General features: G+C 42.3%; 1 protein-coding gene across 1 annotated transcript in view; it reads left to right on the top strand.

Annotated features, from left to right (window-relative positions):
* The first annotated feature begins 9,840 nt into the window (after positions 1-9,840).
* sv2ba (synaptic vesicle glycoprotein 2Ba) overlaps positions 9,841-14,124 on the top strand; it is a 40,041-nt gene continuing 35,757 nt past the window's right edge. Inside the window, exon 1 of the mRNA XM_047362360.1 lies at positions 9,841-9,974. The gene's annotated coding sequence lies outside the window, so the exon portion shown is untranslated. The remainder of the gene's footprint in view (positions 9,975-14,124) is intronic.

The following is a 14,124-nucleotide window of genomic DNA, read 5'->3' as shown; positions in this document are numbered from 1 at the left end:
GGCGCTACCAGGAGACAGGCCAGTACACCAGGAGACATGGAGGAGGTCGTAGGAGGGCAACAACCCAGCAGCAGGACCGCTACCTCCACCTTTCTGCAAGGAGGAACAGGAGGAGCACTGCCAGAACCCTGCAAAATGACCTCCAGCAGGCCACAAATGTGCACGTGTCTGCACAAACGGTTAGAAACTGACTCCATGAGGATGGTATGAGGGCCCGACGTCCACAAATGGGGGTTGTGCTCACAGCCCAACACCGTGCAGGATGCTTGGCATTTGCCAGAGAACACCGGGATTGGCAAATTCGCCACTGGTCTGTCAGCGTGGTGTGCTCTTCACAGATGAAAGCAGGTTCACACTGAGAACATGTGACAGACGTGACAGAGTCTGGAGACACCGTGGCGAGCGATCTGCTGCCTGCAACATCCTTCAGCATGACCGGTTTGGCAGTGGGTCAGTAATGGTGTGGCGTGGCATTTCTTTGGAATGTGCTCGCCAGAGGTAGCCTGACTGCCATTAGGTACCGAGATGAGATCCTCAGACCCCTTGTGAGACCATATGCTGGTGCGGTTGGCCCTGGGTTCCTCCTAATGCAGGACAATGCTAGACCTCATGTGGCTGGAGTGTGTCAGCAGTTCCTGCAAGATGAAGACATTGAAGTTATGAACTGGTCCGCCCGTTCCCCAGACCTGAATCCGATTGAGCACATCTGGGACATCATGTCTCGCTCCATCCACCAACGTCACGTTGCACCACAGACTGTCCAGGAGTTGGCGGATGCTTTAGTCCAGGTCTGGGAGGAGATCCCTCAGGAGACCATCCACTGTCTCATCAGGAGGATGCCCAGGCGTTGTAGGGAGGTCATACAGACACATGGAGGCCACACACAATACTGAGCCTCATTTTTACTTGTTTTAAGGACATTACATCAAAGTTGGATCAGCCTCTAGTGTGTTTTTCCACTTTCATTTTGTGTGTGACTCTAAATCCAGGCCTCCATTGGTTAATAAATTTGTTTTCCATTGATCATTTTTGTGTGATTCTGTTGTCAGCACATTCAACTTTGTACAGAACAAAGTATTCAGTGAGAATATTTCATTCCTTCAGATCTAGGATGTGTTATTTGAGTGTTTCCTTTATTTTTTGAGCAGTTGTATAATCTGTATTCTTGTCAGCTGCAACCCAACAAAAAATGTTTAAAACTAACTTTAAAGGTGGATATAAGTAGATGATACGGGCTCAGCAATACCTGATAGAGTTTGGAAGTATCTACCAAACAGTAATGCTGAGGGGTGTTATATTGTTATGGGATTCAATTTTAAATCTAATATAGTCATTAGTGCAGCTTTGTTTAAATCAAATGCTAAAGGCTAAAATATCTTTGTATATATTTGACTTGAATCAAAAGAAAATGATTGCAACACTAGAAACCCCAAGTGTGGTGCTTTGAAGTTTCATTTCATTGTTACTTTGGGAAAGTTGACAGATGTTCAGCCTAAAATGCTCTGACACCACAAAGTTTAAAAAGAGCTCCAAAAGCTTCCTCTGGGCTGAAGCTGTCTGTTTTCCTGGCAGCGCTGTTCACTCAGCTGCCACCCACCATTTGTTGTAACACAGTTCTTCACATGCATACTGTACAGGTACAACAATTCTCAGGATGTTTCACACCAGTTCTCTGCAGCTGTCAACTTTAAATTGACTTTGGATGTGTGATTTTTCACACAACCCCTCATTTTCTTCATTTCGCTGTGTAAAAATGTCTCAAAGCATCGGAGCATATCTCAGAATTATCATGAAACTGTGAGGTGTAATTGCTTAGATAACAAAACCTGTCATGCTGCAGTAAGTCTGTCTGCAGTTTTTAAACACGTGATACATTTTGCAATTTCCTTAAGTATTTGTGCTAAAAAGGCACTAAAGGCAAAAGCAAAATTACATGACATTTTCTTTGTATTCCGTCATAAAGTGAGCTGCACCGTCTCTCACATGTGACAATCTTTTTAATGATATAAATTAGATGTACACCAATCAGGAATAACTTTATGTGTGTTGGTTCCACTTTTGCTAAAATAGCTGTCCAGATGTGGACTCTACTAGCTTGGCACTAAGATGTTAGCAGCAGATCCTTTAAGCCCCGAACGTTTTCAGGAGTTGTCCTTATGGATCGGACTTGTTTGTCTGGAACAATCTACAGATGCTCAATCGGATTCGCATCTGGGTAATTTGGAGACAACGTCAACTCCTGAGACCGATGTTGTGCTTCTTAAACCATTCCTGAACCATTTTTGCTTTGCAGCAGGGTGCATTATCCTGCTAAAACAGGCCACAGCTATCAGGGTGTATTGTCTCCTCAAAGGAGTGTACATGGTCTGCAAGATTGCTTAGGTAGAAGGTACGCTTTTAGAGTTTCCCAGCAGAACATTGCCCATTGAATCACGCTGCCTTTGTGAACTTGCCTTTTCCACTTCATACATCCTGGCGCCATGTGTTCCAGTTCTGATGCCCATTATTGGCTCTTTTACCTGGTGGACAGGGGTCACTATGAACATCCTGACTGGGCTTCAGATTCACAGCCTCAACAAGCCATCGCTATTTGGCTCTTGTCAAACTCAAACCCTTACACTTGTCCATTTTTTGCTTCTGACACATCAACTTTGAGAAAAAAATTATTAATTGGTACCTACTCCAAGATACCATGATGAAAAGATGACCAGTATTATTCACTTGACCTGTCAGTGGTCTTAATGTTATGCCTGATTGGTACATGTTTACATGTTACGATGTATATGAATAATTACAGTCTCAAACATGTCCAGGAGATGTCAGTGTCTGCAGGGCTGCAGGTCAATAAGCCCAGTTGATCTCATCAGCTGGGACTTACTGTCTGGAGTCTGAACACACAGGCGTACAAACGGCTGTCACACAAATTATGTGTGTGTGAGTGTGCTTTAGCTGGATTAGAAAATATTCTTGGGTCTTTGTCAGACCCAAAAATGGACTAGCAGAAAACACACTTTAATTCTCTAAATTATCAGTAAAGGTTGCCAAGACTCTTGGCATTTTGCCTGTCTTCAGATTAAACTTTGCCATCCGTAGAGCTTTTGTCCAAATGTCTGTGTTAAAAACTGTCTCGATGCCTGCAGTCTTGGATGCATGCCAGTGAGCACGTCGGGTGACTTAAGCCAACTTGGCATGTCCAACTATATGAGAGGGATTTGGGGGAGGTCAGATCCATGACACCTCCCACCCACCTCCACGTCCAACCTCCATTCACCAAAGAATAGCAGATTAACTCCCTCAGATTGCTCCTCTTTAATTAGGGGTGAACAGGAGGTGGAAGCACCGTGACTCCATACTAATAACTCAGACAAGCATGGCTGGATAAATAAACCGAGCGAGGACCTGACTTGGATTTCATTAGGACATCAGAGTACAAAGACACTCATTTATGTATACATCATTAATATGTCTCCTAAAACAATCTTTACTCAGTGTGTGGGGGAAATTTCATGCATTTCATAAATCCCTATTTTCTGCAGTGGAGAAGGTAGACAGAAAATTAATTGGATCATCTTTTGGATTATCTCTTGTGGGATTTTTAGTCTTAATTCCTTGCTTTTGAGAAACAACCTAACAAGAAAGATAAAATTACTGGATCAGGAGGGTTTCTTTGACAATGCGCTTCTCTGTCCAGTATTCTTAAAACAGTTCTGAGCACAACATTTTAAACAGGGAGAATCTGGAGAGTACATTATTAGTTAGTTATACAGAAACCCTAAGCGGAATAAACATGGTTTCTTAGATGAATCTGGTTGACTCCAAACTGGTTGACTCCAAGTTAGATGCCAACCAATGTCAGGAGGAAAATTTGAAGGACAACTGGGCTCAACCTTGATTCCTAAGGTTACCTCTACCCTTGAACATTCCATGGCATTTAACTCAGGTAGTGTGGTGATAAAGCCAACCAAACCAACTTTGCTCCTATGTGTAAACATAATACCCCCCCCAACGACATAGAAACACACACACATATGCACACATCACAACTTCAAAAAGCTAAGATACATCTCACTAGCCATGCATGATTACAGCCAGACCTATAGAATTATTTCAAGGGGACATGTCATGCTTTTGAATCCTTCTTTTTTACAATTGAATCATTCAGTTGAGGTCTATATAAAGTGGAACTGCAATGCTTTAGTCTGAACTCCTTGTTATTGTACCTCCATAGGCTCCTCTTTTACTCCTGTTCTGCGGTGCGTCTGAGAGCAACTCGTTCTGGTGACGTCTCTTGAAATGCTTTTGAGGCACTTTACACCCACCCCCCTCGAGGTCAAGGAGCACTGCACTTTAACCCGTTCTGCCATTTTTGCAGTTTGATAACAGAGATACAATTATCTAACAGCACAGAAACTTTTTATACCCAAATTAAGATGTCAACCACGGCAGACTTGTCCATCCAGCCTTACATGTTGGAGCCAGAATCTGACCCAGAGGAAGAGGAGAATAAAGACAGCGAACCTGCAGAACCACGCATTCAAATATAGGCATTGCAATGGCGTGTTATTACTGGATTTACACCCTCTCCATCCTTACCAAGTAACAAAAATAATGAGCATAGTCAAAGCTTACACTATGAAAAGGTTTGATGCTGGGGGATGATGTAATGAATTTGTGTGGGCTAATACACCTAACAATCAAACATTTAGACTTATCCACTTGCAGCTTCGGCACACTTGAGCTTGGACTACAAAATTGCAGTGAGAAATTAAAATGGCGGATTTGCAAAATTGGTTAGTCAGTCCTCCAAAACTTTGTTTAACAATTCAGATGTGAATACTGTGATGTAATAATAATAGAGAAAACTGAACAGACTGAAAAATATGACCAAATAAAACCTATGCAACACCTGGTGAGACTAAATTAAACTTTTATGCACTCCTACAGACTCCAAGTACATAACAAATTTTTTTAAAATGTACATATTTAAGGGGTAAAAAAGTAAATTTAGCATAATATATATATACTCTTTAAGTAGAGCCTGTCTGACAACATGAACAAGACAAAAAGATTTTAAAAAACATCTCTTGCCCCAATCTACAGAAATTAAAGAACAGATGAGAAACAAAGTCACTGGGTTTCAAAAGGGTTACAAAGCCACTTGGATCACAGCGAACCACAATGAGAAATGGAGAAAACATGGAACGCTGGAGGACCTTTCCAGAAGGTTACAGTGCTATCATAATTACTCCAAAGGCGCACTAGTGACTAATTCAGGAGGTCACAGTAGAACCCAGAACAACATCCAAAGCACTACAGGCCTCACTTGCCTCATTTAAAGTCATTGTTCATGACATTTCCCAAAATACGTCTTGATAAAGACTTTTGGCAACATATTCTTTAGACTAATGACACTAATGTGGATTGTTTTGGAAGCTATGTGTCTTGTTTCATCTGAAGTAAAAGTAATACAGCATTTCAGAAGAGGCAAATTATACCAACAGTCAAACATGATGGTAGTGTGAAGGTGAGGGCTGTTTTGCTGCTTTAGGACGTGGACAGCTTGCCATAACTGATGGAACCATATATTTTTCTCTCCAGCCTAAAACTCTGAAGCAGAATGCCAATCCATTAGTTTGTGACCTAAAACGCACATGAGTTATGCTGCAGGGCAGTGGTTGCTCCCTGGTTTTGGAGTGGCCTAGCTTAAGTGTAGACATGCTGTAGCATAACCTTAAAGAGGCTGTTCATCACTGAAAACCCTTTCAATATTGCTGAGCTAAAACAATTGTTGCAAAGGAAAGTTGCCACAACTGGTTATTAGGTTAAGGAGCAATTGTTTTTCCAAATAGGGTCAGGTTGGTTGCTATGTTCCCATAATAAATAAAATTAGCATTTTAAAACTACACTTTGTATTTACATACTAAGTCTTCCTTTACCCAGTACCTATTTAGTTATTTTTATTAAATTTATTTTAAAATTTTTAATTAATTTTAAGCTCAGCTGAATAGGCTTGTAGTGAAAAATATTGCTGGAGTGGCTGCCACTGAGGAATACTAAGAATAAGCAGCAGACTTTGAGTACAAGTTGGACTTGGAAAAGAAGACAGTTTAAGTAGTTGATTTATCTCTCTTTGCCAGTATATTCCTGTGGAAAGTATTAATTTTCTTGAATGTTTGCATGAGACTTCTCTGGGGTTGCATTGCAGGGATCACTCCTTGTTCCCGGGGCAGGCCTACAGCAGGCACTGTCAAGTGTAATCCCATTGTTCCAGCATCATCTTAAATCTTTCCAGATGGAGGAAAGAGTAAAAAGGACAGATAAAAGTGACACACAAATTTCTCCAACAGAGCCAGTCACATCTACCTAACTACTATGAAATGCCCTCTGAATAACTGAACGTTGAGATTATGTCATCAAACCCAATGTTGAGCACAGAGCAGGATAATTTGGCTGTGTAGGTCTAAAATGCTATAACAGTACAGGTGAGGTGCTGCATGTGATCTGTGGATAGTGTTCCTGCGTGAAAGGGTAGCAGGTGTGACAGGCGGGATGCGGAGGAGGAGTTAGATGGACACTGACGGAGACAGAGAGTACGGGGGCTAAATTTAGCCAATGGTTCTTCTGGGGTGGAGCTAATCCTCTTTGCAGTCGAATTATCTGGCCTTCGGATTAGAGAGCTTTGCCTCTATGCAAAACATCTACTCTCTAAAATGCTGTCCCATTGCAAGATGTACCATGTTCCAAAGTGGGCTGGGGGGAGGGGGGGGCGTCAGAGCTGTTAGAAAGGCACGTAGAATAAATACAAAATATGCAAAACTTTATTTAGTAGCCGTTAGAAATTGTAGACAACTTCTACTCCGTGCCATCCATTGACCAAGCATTATCATACTGTTTTACACACAACTCAGCCTTCCTTGCATGTTAACATTGTCTTGGATAAGTATCCATACCTCTCATTTTATCACATTGCAAACCAAAAACTGGGATTTTATGTCATGGAACAACACAAAGTTGCACATACAGTAATCATCAGGGAGCATAAACATTACACATGCTTTTTACAAATAGGATGTAAAAGTTTCAAGGGCTGCAAATACTTTTGCAAAGCACCACGTTTGCTGATGTTTTAGGAACTTGTTTCTGCAACATGTCAGTTCAATCTCTGTATGCATCATACTTCTATAGAACTGTTTCATGGTTCTATAGAAGGTGACAGAAACACAAAGCTTATAAGTGTAAATGCAGCAATGTGTTTACTTAAACGGCATATAATAAGAGCATCTTGGTAACTCATATCCTGAGTATTATTTCAGAGTGATAGGTCGTAGCCACTTTCATCTTGAGCACAATACAATGTGTGTATACTTCCACTGTTTAAAACACACACATAATTTGGCAGGAAACGGCCAAGCCCGGCTGACTCATTAAACCCCCCACACTTTAAATATATACAAAAAGTCATTTGATTAGAGCTACATCAACTAACATTATGACAAATGAAGAAATAAAAATTACAAAGCAGGATTTGGGTCAATTTATGATGGCTAGATTACTGGGTCAAAGTGTTTCCAAAACTGCAGATCTTGTTGAGGTGTTCTGCTCTGTAGTGGTCATTATGAATCAAAGGTGTTGCTGACCTGGGGAGCACAAGTAATCTGGATGCGCCTTGGTTTTAGGCAAGTGTGAAAAAATGCATTAATGTACACTTGCACACAGTGTTTGAAGGAACTCGGCTGGTAGGTTGTTCCAAACATCTTGGAGAACTAACCACAGACCTTCTGTGGGTGTAGGCTTTCTCACATCCTTCTCCGTCTCTTCATGTCATCCCAGACACATTCAATGATATTGAGATCAGGGCTCTATGGGGGCCATACCATCACTCCCAGTAAGTCTTCTTTATGCTGAAGATAGTTCTTAATGACTCTGGCTGTATGTTTGGGTTCACTCATTTAGCATTTTGTATATTGATAAAAAGAATCATAAACAATCATCATTGATGTTTCTGAAAGGATTCATTTTTTCCACATCTGCCTAAAACGTTGGCGTAGCACTGTATTTCTGATTATTTGCTTACCAATGAATCAATCACACACAGAGGATTGTCCGAACTAGGGTGGTGAAGTAGTGGTTCAAGTATTTAACTGCATAAAATGAGACAGAGTGTTTCCTGCTTGTCTTGCTGATAGTAGTTAGCCTGATCTCTTAGCACAACTGTTAGCATCACCCTAGCTGTTTTCAGCTTTGCAGCTTGAACATTGTAAAGTTGGGTGTGACAACATTCCCAGGTCAGAGTTACAGTTCTTAAAGTAAATAGAATACAGCATAAATTAAGCATAAAACTGTTTTTCTTTTTGCTATAAAGTTGTTTGGTGCAGAAAAGCTATGATTATCAGTCTCTCATGTTATTCAGACACATCCATACAGTGTCTTCCAAAAGACTTCATGCCCCTTATAATTTTTACATTTTGTCACATTCACAAACAAACGCATCCCCACAGCAGGATGCTGTCATGGATTCATTCTTGCTACTTTTCTACACTGTGTTGAACCTTTGTACAGCTTTCTCCATGTGTCTGCTGTGTTCCTTTGTCCTCATCATGCTATTTGTCCTCTAATGTTCTCCAACAAACCTCTGAGGACTTCACAGAACACCTGGATTTACAATGAGATTAAATCACACACAGGTAGATACTATTTACTAGTTAGGTTATTGCTGAAGGCAGTTGATTGTATTGGATTTTATTTAGGGACATTAAAGTAAAGGGGACAGAATACAGATTATTGCCACACTTTCCAGATTCTGCAGAGCATGATTCATATGTCTTTCATCTTACATTTATGCATTAAATTATGTTACTTTAACACATACAAATTTAAGTTTTAACTTTGTGCATGGCAAAATGTGAAAAATGCCAAAGGGAATTAATACAGCCCAATCCAACCATAACTTCTGTTCTCTCGGTGCTGTAAAGTCTTATTTCCATCATGGTCCATGTGTTGTCTGCATTTAAATCTCAAGAATGATGCATGGTGCAGGAAAGCTATGATTGTCAATATCACTAGATGCAACTGAGACACATTTATATCACCTCAACTCCCTACAACGTCTCAAAACAATCCCACAGCTGCCCCTTCTTTCCTGCCTCAAGGAAGGAGGAATGCTTCACTCATTTTTGCTGATTTGCTTATCTCAGGATGAATGAGCAGTCAGCAATCTGATTCAATGTCCCACTCAAGGACACTTTGGCACATTGCCAGTCCACCTCTTCAGCTTATGGGAAAAAAGGGAATGCCGGGCCCTGCAGGCAGCCATTAAACAAATGTGACACAGGCAGTAAAAACTATTCGGCATAGTGTTTAGATGTAATCTAAAATGTGGACACTCTTTTCTGCGCAGTGATTGCAAAACATTGGATGCCTTTGTTCATGTTGCCATGGCAACAAGCATCTGCACCGGTGAAGTGTCCTTGAGCCCCACAAAAAAAACGAAAAGGAAAAAACCCACAGAATTTCAATTTCTCATAAGTCAGCTGCTGGTAACCTCTGACCTCTTTGCAGAGGATCGCTTGCAGAGATCAGAAAAAAAACAAAAAAAACACCATGAAGAAGGACTGTCAGCTGTCAGTGCACCCTGTTGCTATTTAAACTTTCAGGACTCTACCATTAGGCTCCAGAGGTGTGGGGAGGTTAGTCCTGGGGAGTTTCCATTAGGGGGGGGAACCCTGTGTAGGAGGGATGGTGTGTTAGTTGTGTGTGTATGTTGTATGGGAGTGTACGTGGGGAGAGGCGGGGGGATGGGGGGATGGTGGGGGGTTGGGATGGTGAGCTGGTATACTAATCCCTCGGGTTTGGCTGCAGCCCGGCCTCGGGATAAACTGTCATGTATGCTCTGGACATTTGAAAATGCTACTTGGACTTATACATTTTTTGAAATATTAATGTGTGCCCTGTTCAGAAGGAAAATGCAAACTATGGTAAGATAATGTTTGTACTTTTGCTTTTTTATGGTGTTTAGCTGGTTGTTTTGTCACATAAATTACAGAAGAAGTGATAGAACTAATGCAGAAACAATAACTGAGTAGCTACATGATTTGTGTTACGATCATTATCTGTTTCATCACTGGATATCAACTGGGTAATTTCTTTCGATAGCTTGTCTCTCCAAAAATAGTACAACAACTTGTATTTTTTCAATTCTCACGCTGTGTTGCAACTTTTGTAAATGCCTTTGATAAGAATGTGTTCAGAACCAAAACCTCCTGGCAGTGATTTACAAAAGAAATCTGGTTACTGAAAAAATGGTTTTGACAGGCTGTCCTCAGAAGTCATGTCGGATAGTCTTTTGCCCTCTAAAGGCCAGTGAAGATTATGATGAACTCAGTTCCTTTACATTCCAGTTATTTTATAAAACAAAATCCATCTGAGATACTTAGATAAAGAGATCAGTTGAACGGATCTGCAGTGGAAGATGATTTTTTTTTCTTTATCCCCCATTGGTTGCCAAAACCTCAACCTGCCGCTCAGAGGAACCCTAAAGCCCCGACAGAGCAATAACAAAAAACTAAATTAACAAAACAAAAACGACAAATAGAGACTTAGTTTATAGGAGTGCAAATGCTGAAACAACTAGATTTTACATAATAAACCAACACAAAGCAGTACATGATACTGAATTGAAAGTAAAAAAATATGTTGTTGCTTCTTTTTTTTTACAACTAAAAATCTGAAAAATGTGGCCCGCATATATATTCAGCTCCCCCATGACAACACTTTGTAAAACCACATTTCTCAGCTGAGTGCAAGTCCTTTGTGGGTACGTCTCTGCTAGCTTTACACATATAGAAACTTACATTCTGTCAAATTTCCTTTGCAAAATAGCCCACGATTAATCAGACTGGATAAAGCATGTCTGTGAATATCAGTTGCTAAGTCTTGCTTTAGATTCCCAAGTATGTCTGGAATTTAGATCATTTTAACACATCAATGTGCTTCAAACTAAACTATTCTATTGAAGCGCTGGCTGTATGTATGTCTAATCAGCTTGCCTGACCCTGCTTACGAATCCCATCATCAACGCATGATGCTGCCACCACTAGGTTTCACTGTGGATGTTTTGCATGTAGGCCATAAGGTTCAATTATTCTTTGACCAGATGTTGGCAAACTGCAAACAAAACTTGTGATGGCTTTCTTGGAACACTCCTTTTCTTTTTTAACTCTTCCACAATATGACAGATTTGTGGAGAGCATAACTACTGTCACCAGATTTGCCCACCTAAGCTGTGGATCTTTGCGGTTCCTCCCGGGTTACCGGGGGCCTCTTGGCTGCTTCTTTGATTAATGCTGTCCTTGACCGGCCTGTCAGTTTAAGTGGATGGCCATATCTTTGTAGTTTTGTAATGTCATCCAAAAACTCAGCATGACAAAGTCCTGCAAACAGCTAAAGGTAAACAGTTCCTGCACATGATGGCATTTTAAAGTACATTCAAAACAAAGGAAGTCATGCTAGTAGGGTTGAATTGGCTGAAAAAAAGTAGAGAACCTACAGGGGAGATGATGTTTTAGGCTTTTGCAGCTAAACAGATGGAGAGAGATCTGCTCCTTGACCTGCAGCATAAGGCTGCTGTTTCACTGAGTTTGAATTAAATATGAGAAATGCAGCTGTTTCCAAAAGAGCATCATTGCATACTGTAAAATTAAAGTTCCTCCAAATCTTTGCTTGCAGACATGAGCTACTGATGAAGTGGAGACAGTTAAGCTCGCCTTAGTCAAACTAACAAAAGATCAAAACAGTAAAGGGTCACTGGTGAAATTGAAATAGCTTTCAGTAAATTAAGTTACGATCTCTCTGCTTCCTGTTAAGCCTCGAACCGCCATTGATTTTCATGATTTCAAGGGGACTCGCTGACTTTTCAGCACTCTCATAAGAAAGCAGATCATGACCTATTCAAAATCTGCACACGCATTAAAGCCCGTTTGACATCTGAATTAGTGTGAGTGTGTCTGTCGTGGGTGTGAACGCAAATACTGATTGATAAAATGACGGCGGAGAAGGGGGAGGGGAAAGACTGAGGGTTATGTAAGTGCCAGCTGCAGCGTGATGATGAAAGCAACATTGGCTCCCTGTACTGAGCATCCATCCTAACGTAATTCTCCACGGAATTGTTCGTGTTTTATTCACACAGCTGAAGGAAAAATGGATGGTGGTGAACATGTTGTGCTGCTGCAGGCATTTCTGTCCACAAAACTGGGCTATTCACATCAAAACACCGATTTCAGGACCTCTGAGCCTCAGTCAAGACTCTGTAATCCACTGTTGCTACCTGGATGACTTTTACTATTTAACAAAAATGTGAGGAATGAAGGGCAAAATGAAAAAAAAAAAGCAAAGTTTTAATCTGGATTAAAAAAGAGTGTACGTCATCCCTTCTGAATACCAGAACAGGCCAGAATAATCTCAAACAAAGCCAAAGAATGTTAAATGTCATATGACACAAGCAGCTGTTTTTGCCAGAATGATCATATTCTAAAGGAAGGCCAGATTCTGGGGGGGACAGAGAAAGTTTGAGAACAAATATGTGAGCAGCCACCAGAAATCCAGCAACAAGTGGTCTGGTGCAGGTCCTGTGGATAAAGAAACACTTTTTACTGCAAAACATGCTAGCTGACATTTAATAAAGGAGCAATCCCATGTCTTCAAAAAAAGTATGAGAAGTTTTTAAAATCGTAAACTTTGTATTTGAATCTTGGTTGTTTAGAGGAAAATCCTGGTGGAAGAAACTTTCAGGCTTTATTTCTCACAAAAGTTTGAGAAGTTACAACCTTGAACTAGTGAAATCAGCAACTATTTTCAGATGTTCCTGTGTTAGTGTTGTAACACTAACACAGTTAGTGTCCTGTGTTGGTGTTGTAACACCAACACTCGCATCTCTGAGAACATCCCCCAGTGGACCCACCATCTGCAGGGGGAACCGTGAGGGACCGGTGCAAAGAGGATTGGGTGGTGGACGAAGGTGGAGACCTTAGCGGCCCGATCCCCGGATGCTTAGGCTGGCTCTAGGGACGTGGAATGTCACCTCGCTGGGGGGGAAGGAGCCTGAGCTTGTGCGGGAGGTCGAGAGATATCAACTAGAAATAGTCGGGCTCGCCTCATTGCACAGCGTGCGCTCTGGAACCCATCTCCTCGAGAGGGGCTGGACTCTCTTCTACTCTGGAGTGGCCCACGGGGAGAGGTGGCTGGGGTGGGTTTGCTCAGCCGTCTCGTGCTGGGGTTTACCCCAGTGGATGAGAGGGTCGCATCCCTGCGCCTTCGGGTTGGGGAGAGGTCTCCGACTATCATTTCAGCCTACGGGCCGAGTGGTAGTGTGGAGTACCCGGCCTTCTTGGCGTCCCTGTTGGGGGTGCTGGATAGTGCCCCTCCTGGGGAATCCATTATTCTGCTGGGGGACTTCAACGCCCACGTGGGAAACGACAGTGACACCTGGAGAGGCGTCATTGGGAGGAATGGCCTCCCCGATCTGAATCCGAGTGGTGTTTTGTTATTGGACTTCTGTGCTAGTCACGGATTGTCCATAATGAACATCATGTTCAAACATAAGGGTGTCTATCAGTGCACTTGGCACCAGGATACCCTAGGCAGGAGGTCAATGATCGACTTTGTTGTCGTATCATCAGACCTTCGGCCGCATGTTTTGGACACTCGGGTGAAGAGAGGGGCTGAGCTGTCCACTGATCACCACCTGGTGGTGAGTTGGATCCACTGGAGGAGGAGAAAGCCGGACAGACTTGGAAGGCCCAAGCGCATAGTGAGGGTCTGCTGGGAATGTCTGGCGGACCCCTTGGCCAGGGATGTATTCAACTCTCACCATGTTCTCCGCATCTATTGTCGATGCTGCTGCCCGTAGCTGCGGCCCTAAGGTCTGCGGTGCCTGTCGCGGTGGCAATCCCCGAACCCGGTGGTGGACACCGGCAGTAAGGGATGCTGTCAAGCTGAAGAAGGGGTCCTATCGGCTGTGGTTGGCGTGTGGGACTCCTGAGGCGGCTGACGGGTACCGTGGGGCCAAGCGTGCCGCGGCCCGGGTGGTGGCAGAGGCTAAAACTCGGACCTGGAAGGAGTTTGGTGAGG

This window comes from Girardinichthys multiradiatus, chromosome 4, assembly GCF_021462225.1.
Source record: "Girardinichthys multiradiatus isolate DD_20200921_A chromosome 4, DD_fGirMul_XY1, whole genome shotgun sequence".
NCBI lineage: Eukaryota > Metazoa > Chordata > Actinopteri > Cyprinodontiformes > Goodeidae > Girardinichthys > Girardinichthys multiradiatus.
This window is presented reverse-complemented; position numbering and strand designations above follow the sequence as displayed.